Here is a 9,512-nt window from a genome sequence, read left to right on the forward strand (position 1 = left end):
TATACAGCATAATATTATTAATAAAAAATTTATGTAAGAATGTAAATTGTATACAAGTGATTTTCTAAAGACCGTAATATATCTTTAATTCATGCTTGAAAAATTAATTCACAACAACTTTTAAAAAAAATTCAAAACTTTAATTTTATTATGAAAAAATATTTATTTAGTTTGATAGCTAAATCATTAATAAATTATACCCTGTGAATAAAATAGTTTATTTGTATTTTTTCATTTACATCCTTAGTGTTTAATTCCTCATTTCCAGTTTTGGATTTCTATAATTCAAGATTGAAATATTTTAAATAGAAGTATTATTGTAAAAAAATAATAATAATATTTTAAAAAAATATTTATAATAGTTATTTTTATTTTTGAAATAAAATATAGGATTGTGAGTGTATGGAATATGGAAATAAAATATAAAAATATGCATATCAATTAGCCCAAAAACCCTAGCTTATATACAAAAGCAAGTGTATAGCCATTGCCATAAAGAATGAAAACTAGCTCTACTGCATGACTTAAACATAAGTGGCAACAGATTAAACAATAGAAAATAAACTCTAGCCTATATTAACCAACACAAAAAGAATAATAAAAAATCTTTTGTTATACTAATGAATTTGGAAAGTAAACACTAAATGAATTAATGCTAAGTGAACCCCTTGATACTACTCCCAAAAGAAAGATGAAGGAGTCACTAACTTATTTGCACAAGATCCCTCCACTAAACGTATGACTTCTCATTTCCCAAAAGCATTTTGATGTCTAAACCTTCCACTGTAGCAGCACCAATAAAACATTGTTGATGCCAAGATTTCCACCTAGGAAATGGAAGTTGCCAATACAGAAAACACCGATAATGCCAATAAGTGTGATCAACTTTATCATACACTTAATAGCAAACATCATGGCCACGACCATATCCTTGCCATTATCCTTGAACTTGGGTAGTAGCAACATCAACCTCCATTAAAATAAATCCATCTCTCATAAGAAGTGGAGTTGAAGGACATGTAGCAAGAAGTGGAAAGGTGATGTTTTATAATGTTATGCTAAATGAAAAACACCATTAAAGGTGTTAAAAAAGTGTATGCACAAGTCCTATAAGATTTTGACAAAGTGTTGGCCATAATATTCCCAATTTGATCTACATTGACATATTTGGCTCCATACAAAACAAAAGGCTTTGGAAATGAATACTAAATTACATCTTTTACTCAAATGGACCTTGACGAAAACAATGCAATTGTTGAAAGGTATCACAATTGTCAATATGTCCAAATGCACATTTGAAGACATTTGGGAAAATGCACTAATCCTCATGAGTGGCTGTGCAATGTTATCCTCTAGAAACACATGGGAAATTCACGCAAACACCGAGCATCATCCTAAGAATGATATGTGGCAATCACCATAAAATGATTAAATAAATAATACACATCATCTTCAGAATTCCCACAGAAGAACTCTGGCCGGATGCAAGGATTGGCAATAAGAGAAGGAGGAGTTATACCATGCATTGTGAATACACCATCAACTGAGTTTGATTATTTAATTGCAATCGTATAATATAGAGCAATTGCACTAATTGCTACTCTAAAGTCAAAGGAGGAGGAGGCTACTGCTCTACCATGAAAATGAATGAAAAAGAAAAGAAATTGAAAAACCTATAAAAAAAAAAAGGAGATTTAGACAATGCAAAAGTTAGATCTAAAGTAGAATCTTAAATCCAAGCACTCTTTAGGGACAATTAAAATTGCCCCTCATCTCCACCAATGTGAGTGTATGGAATATGGAGATGGAATATAGACACGGAATATGGAAATGGAATATAGAAATATAGAAATATATATATATATATATATATATATATATATATAAATTAATTAGCCCAAAAACTTTAGTTTATATATGAGAGTGAGTGGTCTACATTGAAACCAATATAATGGCTATCAAAATCCCACTAAGTTAATATTTGTATATGGCATTGTAGCCATATGCACTTAAGCCTCACAGAATTAAATTATTATAGATTAAAATTATTATGATTAAATTAAAACTATTGTTTATCTATGAATATAATTTGTAGAAATGTAGAATATAATAATTTTACAAATTAAATCCTTAACCTTACTAATTAATAAGAATATGTTATAATCAATTCAGACTTTTATATTATTATTATTATTATTATTGTTGTTGTTGTTATTGTTGTTGTTACTAATATTATAATTAATAATTAGTAATAATAAAAATGTTATGATAGCTATGATGCCGTATACTAATATTAGCGTAATGGGATTTTGGTAGCCATTGAATTGGTTTCAATCTGGACCACTCGCTCCTGTATATAAACTAGGGTTTTTGGGCTAATTGATATATATATATTTTTATATTCTATTTCCATATTCTATACACTCACATTGGTGGAGGTGAGAGGTTGTTTTGATTGTCTCTGAGGAGTGTTTGGATTTGGGATTTTGTTATAGATCTAACTTTCTTACTATCTAGATCTTCTTTTCCTTATAGTTTTTCAATTTCTTCTCTTTTACTTTTTTTTTTCCTTTTTGTTCATTTTCATGGCAAAAGAGCAACCTCCTCCTCCTTTTACTCTAGAGCACCAATGGGTGCAATGCTCAATGCTATATAATTGTAGTTGAACAATAAACTCAGTTGATGGCAGCATTCACAAGACGTGATACAATGCCTCCTGCTCTTGCTGCCAATGCTCGAGTCCAGTTAGAGTTCTTCCATAGGAATTCTAAGGATGATATGTACCATTGGTTCAATCATTTCACGGTGATTGTCACATATCATTCTTGGGATGATATTCGATGTTTGCATGAGTTTCTCACGTGTCTCTAAGGGATGTCTCCAAGGGATAACATTGAATGGTACAATGGTTTGAATGTAGCCACTTGTCAAGATTAGAGCATTTTCTTGGATGTTTTCAAATACATATTTGGATATATTAATGATTGTGATAATGCCTTTTAACAATTACATCATTTTTGTCAAGGGCCATCTGAATCCATGATGCAATTTGGCATTCATTTCAGAAACTTTTTGCTTCGTGCGGAGCCAAATATATTAAAGCAGATCAAGTTGGGAATGTTGTGGCTAGCACTTTGTTAAAATCTTGTAAGACTTGTACATGCACTTGCTCTACCACCCTTGATAATGCTCTTTGCTTGGCAACAATGAGATGTTGTCTCTTCCATATCTCAGTACACATTCTTCAACTCCACTTTCCATAGGAGATGGTCAAATGGATGTTGATGTTGTTGGTACTCGAGTTCAAGGACAAGGGTGAGGACGTGGTTGTGGCCGTGATATCCACTGCTGGGCATATGATGAAGTTGGTCATACTTATTGATATTATCAGCATTTTCCAGATTGGCAACTTCCATTTATTGGGTGGAGATCTTGATGTCAACAACGTCCTGTTAGTGATGTTGTAGTGGAAGGTCTAGACACTAAGATGCTTTCAGAAAATAAAGAATTGTGTGCTTAGTGGAGGGACTTTGCGCAAATAAATTAGTGACCCCTCTATCTTTTTTTTGGGAGTAACATCAAGGGGCTCACTTGGCACTAGTTCATCTAATGTTTACTTTTCAAACTTGTTTTTATAACAAAAAGTCTTCTATTCTTCTTTCTGTATTGGTTAATATAGACTTGAGTTTATCTTTTGTTGCTTGGCTTGTTGCCACACATTGCCGTTTACATTTGCGTCGTGTAGCAAAGCCAATTTTCATTCTTTATGGCAATGGCCATACACACGCATGTGCAAAGGATGAAGTGGACTTGGTTGTGTGTATGGGCGGTCTCAAGTTTGAGTTGCAGTCATTGTAGGTAATGCCAAGTTAAGCTTTTGACCTCATCCTTAGTATAGATTAGTTGTGGCGCAATCATACCAAGAGTGACTTTGAGGTTTTTCCCCTTTGCTTCATACTTCTTTATATCTTTTCCATTCCTTTCACTTTTATTCTTTTTCATCCTTTTGCTTTTACTTTTAGAGATTGAAAAAGAGAAGAAAGGAAAAAGATGGAAATATAAAAATAAGTAATGATCTTTATGTTGTAGCAGTTGACCAACTCATGAAAGAATATGCCGATCTCTTTGAATTTGACATATTGTCTGGTGCTAAGATTGTAACACGTCATCCTATTCCAATTGGAGATGCTTGCCCAATCAAGGTTTTTGTTTATCGTCGGTCACCCAAAAAAGTCAAGATTTTACGTGCAAATATTAAGAAAATGTTGGAAAAGGGTGTTATTCAAAAGTTGCAGAGTCCTTAGGCTTATGAACCTCATCTTATGATGAAGCTTAATAGAAGTATTCATTTCTACATTAATTATCATTCATTAAATGAAGTGACAATTTTGGATATGTACCCTCTTCCTCACACTGCTGATCTTTTGGATCATCTAAGGAGAAGTCGTTGGTTCACCAAGTTAGATTTTACTTTTGGTTACTGGCAAGTACTGATGGCTGAAGACAATATTCCCAAGACTACTTTTCATATATTGTTTGGTTTCTATAAGTTCTTGGCAATGCCATTTGGTTTGATCAATGCTTTAGCAACTTTCCAGTGGATGATAGACAAGGTTCTTTGCGATATGCCAGAAGTGACTACTAACTTCATCAAAGATGTCTTGATCCACTCAAAAGGGATGTGGGAAGAATACGTCTGTGATGTTTCTAAGGTGTTAGATCAACTTCAGGAAGTTGGTTTAAAGCTAAAGCAATCAAAGTGCATGTTTGGATCCAAGGATATGATTTATCTTGGATACTGTATTTCTCATAAGGGTTTGCAAGTTAATCTTGAAAAGCTTGTAACTGTTCTAAAGTTTCTTACTCTGAAGTGTGTGAATGATGTGCAACAATTCCTCGGCAAAGTGCAGTATCTTGGTTATTTTGTTGATCATCTTTTTGATTGCAGTGCACTGTTGCAAGCATTGCTGAAGTCATCAACATTATATTTATTTGGTCTACAGACTACAAGTGAACATTTGCAGATCTTAAAGAGCTATTGACAACTCCTCCAATTTTGGCATATCTTGACTATACTTGACCTTTCATTTTGCACATAAATGCTTCTAACATTAGTCTTGAAGGTGTGTAAGAGAGCTCGAGTGTGCCTGATTAGCGCCATCCTATTGCATATATCAACTATATATTATAACCAGTGGAGGTGAAATACTCCACGACAAAGAAGGAGTGTTTAGTAGTAGTTTGGGATTTCAAGAAACTTCATGCATATCTACATGGTTCTCAGACATTACTAGAAGGTGATCATACTGCAGTTACTTCATTATTGAAGTGGAAGAACTTAATTGGTCATATTGCTCGGTGGGCTTTGAAACTTTAAATATATGATTTTGATGTTGTTCATTGCTCAGGGAGTCCTATATATAATGTTGATGCCCTTTCTCGAGCTCTTTTTCCTTCTTCACTCTCTTATCATATTTTTAACGAATCTATTGCTCCCACATCTGTGGAGTTTTTGGATGAAGATTCCATGCCATCAGTGGTTGCTATATTTGATATTTAGTGTGTCCATAAGGTGCAAAACAAGATTTACCTTTTTTTGATGAGGTGCACACCTTTTTGGGATTTACATTCTCAATATCACCTTGAGGATGGTCTTCTTTATTTTGTGGGGATGGATCCTGATGATCATTTATGGCTAGTGGTGCCTTCGATCTTTATTCCACGCTTTTTCCATACCTACCATGATTTTTCTGTTTTAGATGGGCATATAGGACATTGTCATATGACCGAGAAGTTGTATAGGTCTTTTTATTAGCTAAAAATGTGACATGATGTTATTCAGTATGTGCATAGCTGCATTTAGTGCCAAGCTCTTACTACTCCCCTTCATGTTACGGAAGGATGGTTAGAGTCAATTGCAATTTCCCATCCATTTAAATTGGTTTACTGTTGGTAATGAATATATCATTATTTCTTCTAACTACTTGACTTGTTGGGTGGAAGTTGGCATTCTTACTAGTGCATCTGCCGCTGTTGTTGGTTAATTCCTCCTCAATTGAGTGATGTTCCAATATTCCTATTCAAAGTGGATTCTTTTGGATAATTATCCCATATTTATTCTGAGGCTTTTTATGTTTTGACATCTCAATTAGGGATACGCCACACTTTCATGAGTATTTATTATCCACAGTTAGATAGTTAGGTGGAATGGCTCATTCAAACCTTTAAAGAGATAATTGGAAAGTACGTGAACTTTCAACATTCAGATTAAAATGGTTATTCGCTATCTCTTCAGTATGCATATTGTGAGACACAAAATCCTTAGGCCCCAAAGTGGAGCTAGAAGTGTGCCATGAGGTAGTGGCCAAAGCAAAAGCCAAATGAACGTGACACGTTTGGACCAAAAGCTTCGACTTGAAAGGTTGAGAGCGGGAGTGGAACTCCCAACTAAATGCTCAAAGAACAAGCATGAAGCAAGCAATAAGCGAGGCTCCAAAAAGGGACCCAAAAGGACCAACATATGACACGTGGAAGTGTCCGAGATGGAATCTGAGATGGAGTCCGAGATGGAGTCTGAGATGGAGTCCAAGATGGAGTCCGAGATGGATCCGAGATGGACCCAAGATGGAGTCCGAGATGGACCGAGATGGAGTCTGAGATGGACCCGAGATGGAGTCCAAGATGGACCCAAGATGGAGTCCAAGATGGACCCGAGATGGAGTCTTAGATGGAGTTCGAGATAGACCCGAGATGGAGTCCGAGATGGACCCGAGATGGAGTCCGAGATGGAGTCCGAGATGGAGTCCGAGATGGATCCGAGATGGAATCCAAGATGGAGTCCGAGAAGGACCTGAGATGGCGTCTGAAGTCGAGACCGAGACCGAGACCGAGACTGAGACCGAGACTGAGACCGAGACCAAGGCCGAGGCCGAGATCGAGCCCGAGCCCAAGTCCGAGTCCGAGTTCGAGTCTGAGAGGGTGAAAGCCCAAAGCGTTCGTCTCCCAAACCCTGGGGGGTTTGGTGAGCTCCAAAAGTATAGTAGGGGGAGGACTCTAGTGGAGCCAATTTGGCCAGGAAAGGCTAGTTTGGACCAGGAAGGCTGCACCCAGGTGTTGGGTGATGGGATAACCACTGGGAAGTCCAAGACTAGAGTGAATACAGACTGGCAAGCGGGGTAGCTTGGTGAAGTGTTCAAGAGCTGGCTCTAGTTCCCCCGGGAGATCGAATGGTCGATGCTCCCAGTCCAAGTGTAAGTGGCACTACCTACTTGGATACCTGGCGTGGCTCAACGAAACCTCGCTCTAAGCCCATGGCTAGCACCAAAAGGCAGAAGGTGGGGAAAGTACCCATGAGGCTTGTGTAAGGCCACTATATTCCAAAATGTGGTCCTAAAGTCCTTGACTATGGAAAGGAAGAGGAAGTGGTCCTCTGGTGTAGTGACCAATGATACAGTCATGTGTTGAGGAAGTCCTAAAGGACAATGGGACTTAGTGGTCAAGCCTAAGGGCCCTGCCTTAGTGGCAGTGTTGGCGAACATGGTCATGGGTAGAAAAGGGACTTGGTGGGGACTACAAAAGGGATATTGGGGAAGGCTGTTCCCCATATTTGCGGGCATCTTAAGGATGCTAAGGAGTGGATCTTGGATGGTCACTCTTGGACAGATGGCCCAATTCTTGAGAGATAGGACTACGATGCAGGTGGTGTTGGACCACCTGTGTGACCAAGGTGAAGGGGTATGGCCTTAGCGTAACAGGCTATTATGTCGGTGGTACCTTGGGGTGTCGATCTTGGGACCGGACACATGGAGCACTTGGACCAAGTGCAACGGTTGAGTGGCACGGATGCCATTCTTAGGGCTAGCAAGTCCCAAGTTCAAAATAGGACTTATGGAGGTTGTGAATGAGACTCCTTCAAGTGGTCAGAGGTGTGGTTAAGTGACTAAAATAGAATGGAAAATTTAGTCGCTTACAACTTGGTATCGGAGTTGTTCTTTAGTCTGACTTTTATTGGTGCTCAAGTATATCACCATTGATATTGGCATCAGAAGGTCCTAGGAGTGGGCCTATCCTTGAGGAGTAGCAGGTCGGGAAGACATGGCTCTCCACTTCGTGTGTGAACTTGTAGGTGAGGTGGTGGATAAAAAAGGGTCAATAATGGAACAACTTTAGGATCTTGGGAACAGTATAAGGGTTTCCTTAGAGAGTTGAGGATATGATTTAGATGAGTATTTGACGTAGCCAACTCGCTAATGTAATTGTGGTAAACAACTATAGTTGGGATCACATGGAAGATAGAGACTCCAAAGCAATAAAGGAGTCACAAGATTATCCTCATATAGTTGAGGTTGGTGCTCATAAATGTGAGATCAGAAGTAATGATCGCAGGAGGTCAAATACGGAAAAGGACACGAGTTCTTGAAATGGTAGCCAGAGCTACCTCTAATAAATGCTAGAACAACCCAAAGAGTTGGGAGTGTACTTAGAGGATGAGTTGGTATTCTCATCACATGGACAAGTGGTCCTAAGGGGTAAAAGGTTGCCCCAAGAGAACAAATCAAGTGTCAGAATAACACTTGCAAAGATGGTTCTTGTGAGTAGGACTTGAATACAAGAAATTGTATTCCAGTGAACTGGCACCTCAAAGGTACGACCTCATGGGTCGTCAGATGACAAAGTCCAAAAAGCTAGATGACTCAAATAGAGTCAAGGAATAATCCTAAAGGATTGATTGATGGAAGCATTTGGACTGAGGTGTGTTGTACCCCACGAAGGATGGGGGGATTATAGGATCCAAGGATGAGAACAGAGGGTATCTCATTGATAGCAGAATGGTCCATGCTAAAGTCGTGGGAAAAGTGTTCCCAAAAAAAGAAAGCAACTTTGGCATAGAGTTGTGTATGAACACTATGGTGTAGTGCTAATCGATAGTTGGCATGAGAAACACTATATTGGTCTTGGCAAAGACCTAGACACTAATAAGTAATGTCATAAAAATAGGCTTATGGAGCCGATGGTGTGGAAAGACCAAATATGCCAAATTGTGATACCTTGAGGTTATATTGGTGGGTTCATGAGAACCCCTTACCAAGGGAATCCCAATAGAAACGGGAATGGCATAGCCTAAACTAAAAGGCATGTGGTTGGAGTGTGGTGACCCAGATAATGATGAAGGTGTGGAAACACCAAGCAATGAGTTGTAGGACTTGACAACTATGGGGCAACTAAGCAAGAAGTGCAAGATAATATGTTAAACGGGTAGAAGGTAGCCACCCAAGATTTCTTAATGGCATAAGGAAGTGAGATATACCCTTACGGGGGATAAATTGCTTATGTTGCGATATAGTGAGTCAATGTCGAAAAAGGAAATGCTCATTGTCAAGGAGACCATCATTGGGACACCCAGACACTCTAGAACACTAGGAGGTGGTGTTTAGTGTCGCAAGGGCAATAGATAAAGCCCAAGGGACTAAGTCCCTAGCAAATGATGGATAGGAGATGCCATCCAAACGTCC

Source organism: Selaginella moellendorffii, unplaced genomic scaffold, assembly GCF_000143415.4.
Source record: "Selaginella moellendorffii unplaced genomic scaffold, v1.0 SELMOscaffold_80, whole genome shotgun sequence".
NCBI classification, from domain to species: Eukaryota; Viridiplantae; Streptophyta; class Lycopodiopsida; order Selaginellales; family Selaginellaceae; genus Selaginella; species Selaginella moellendorffii.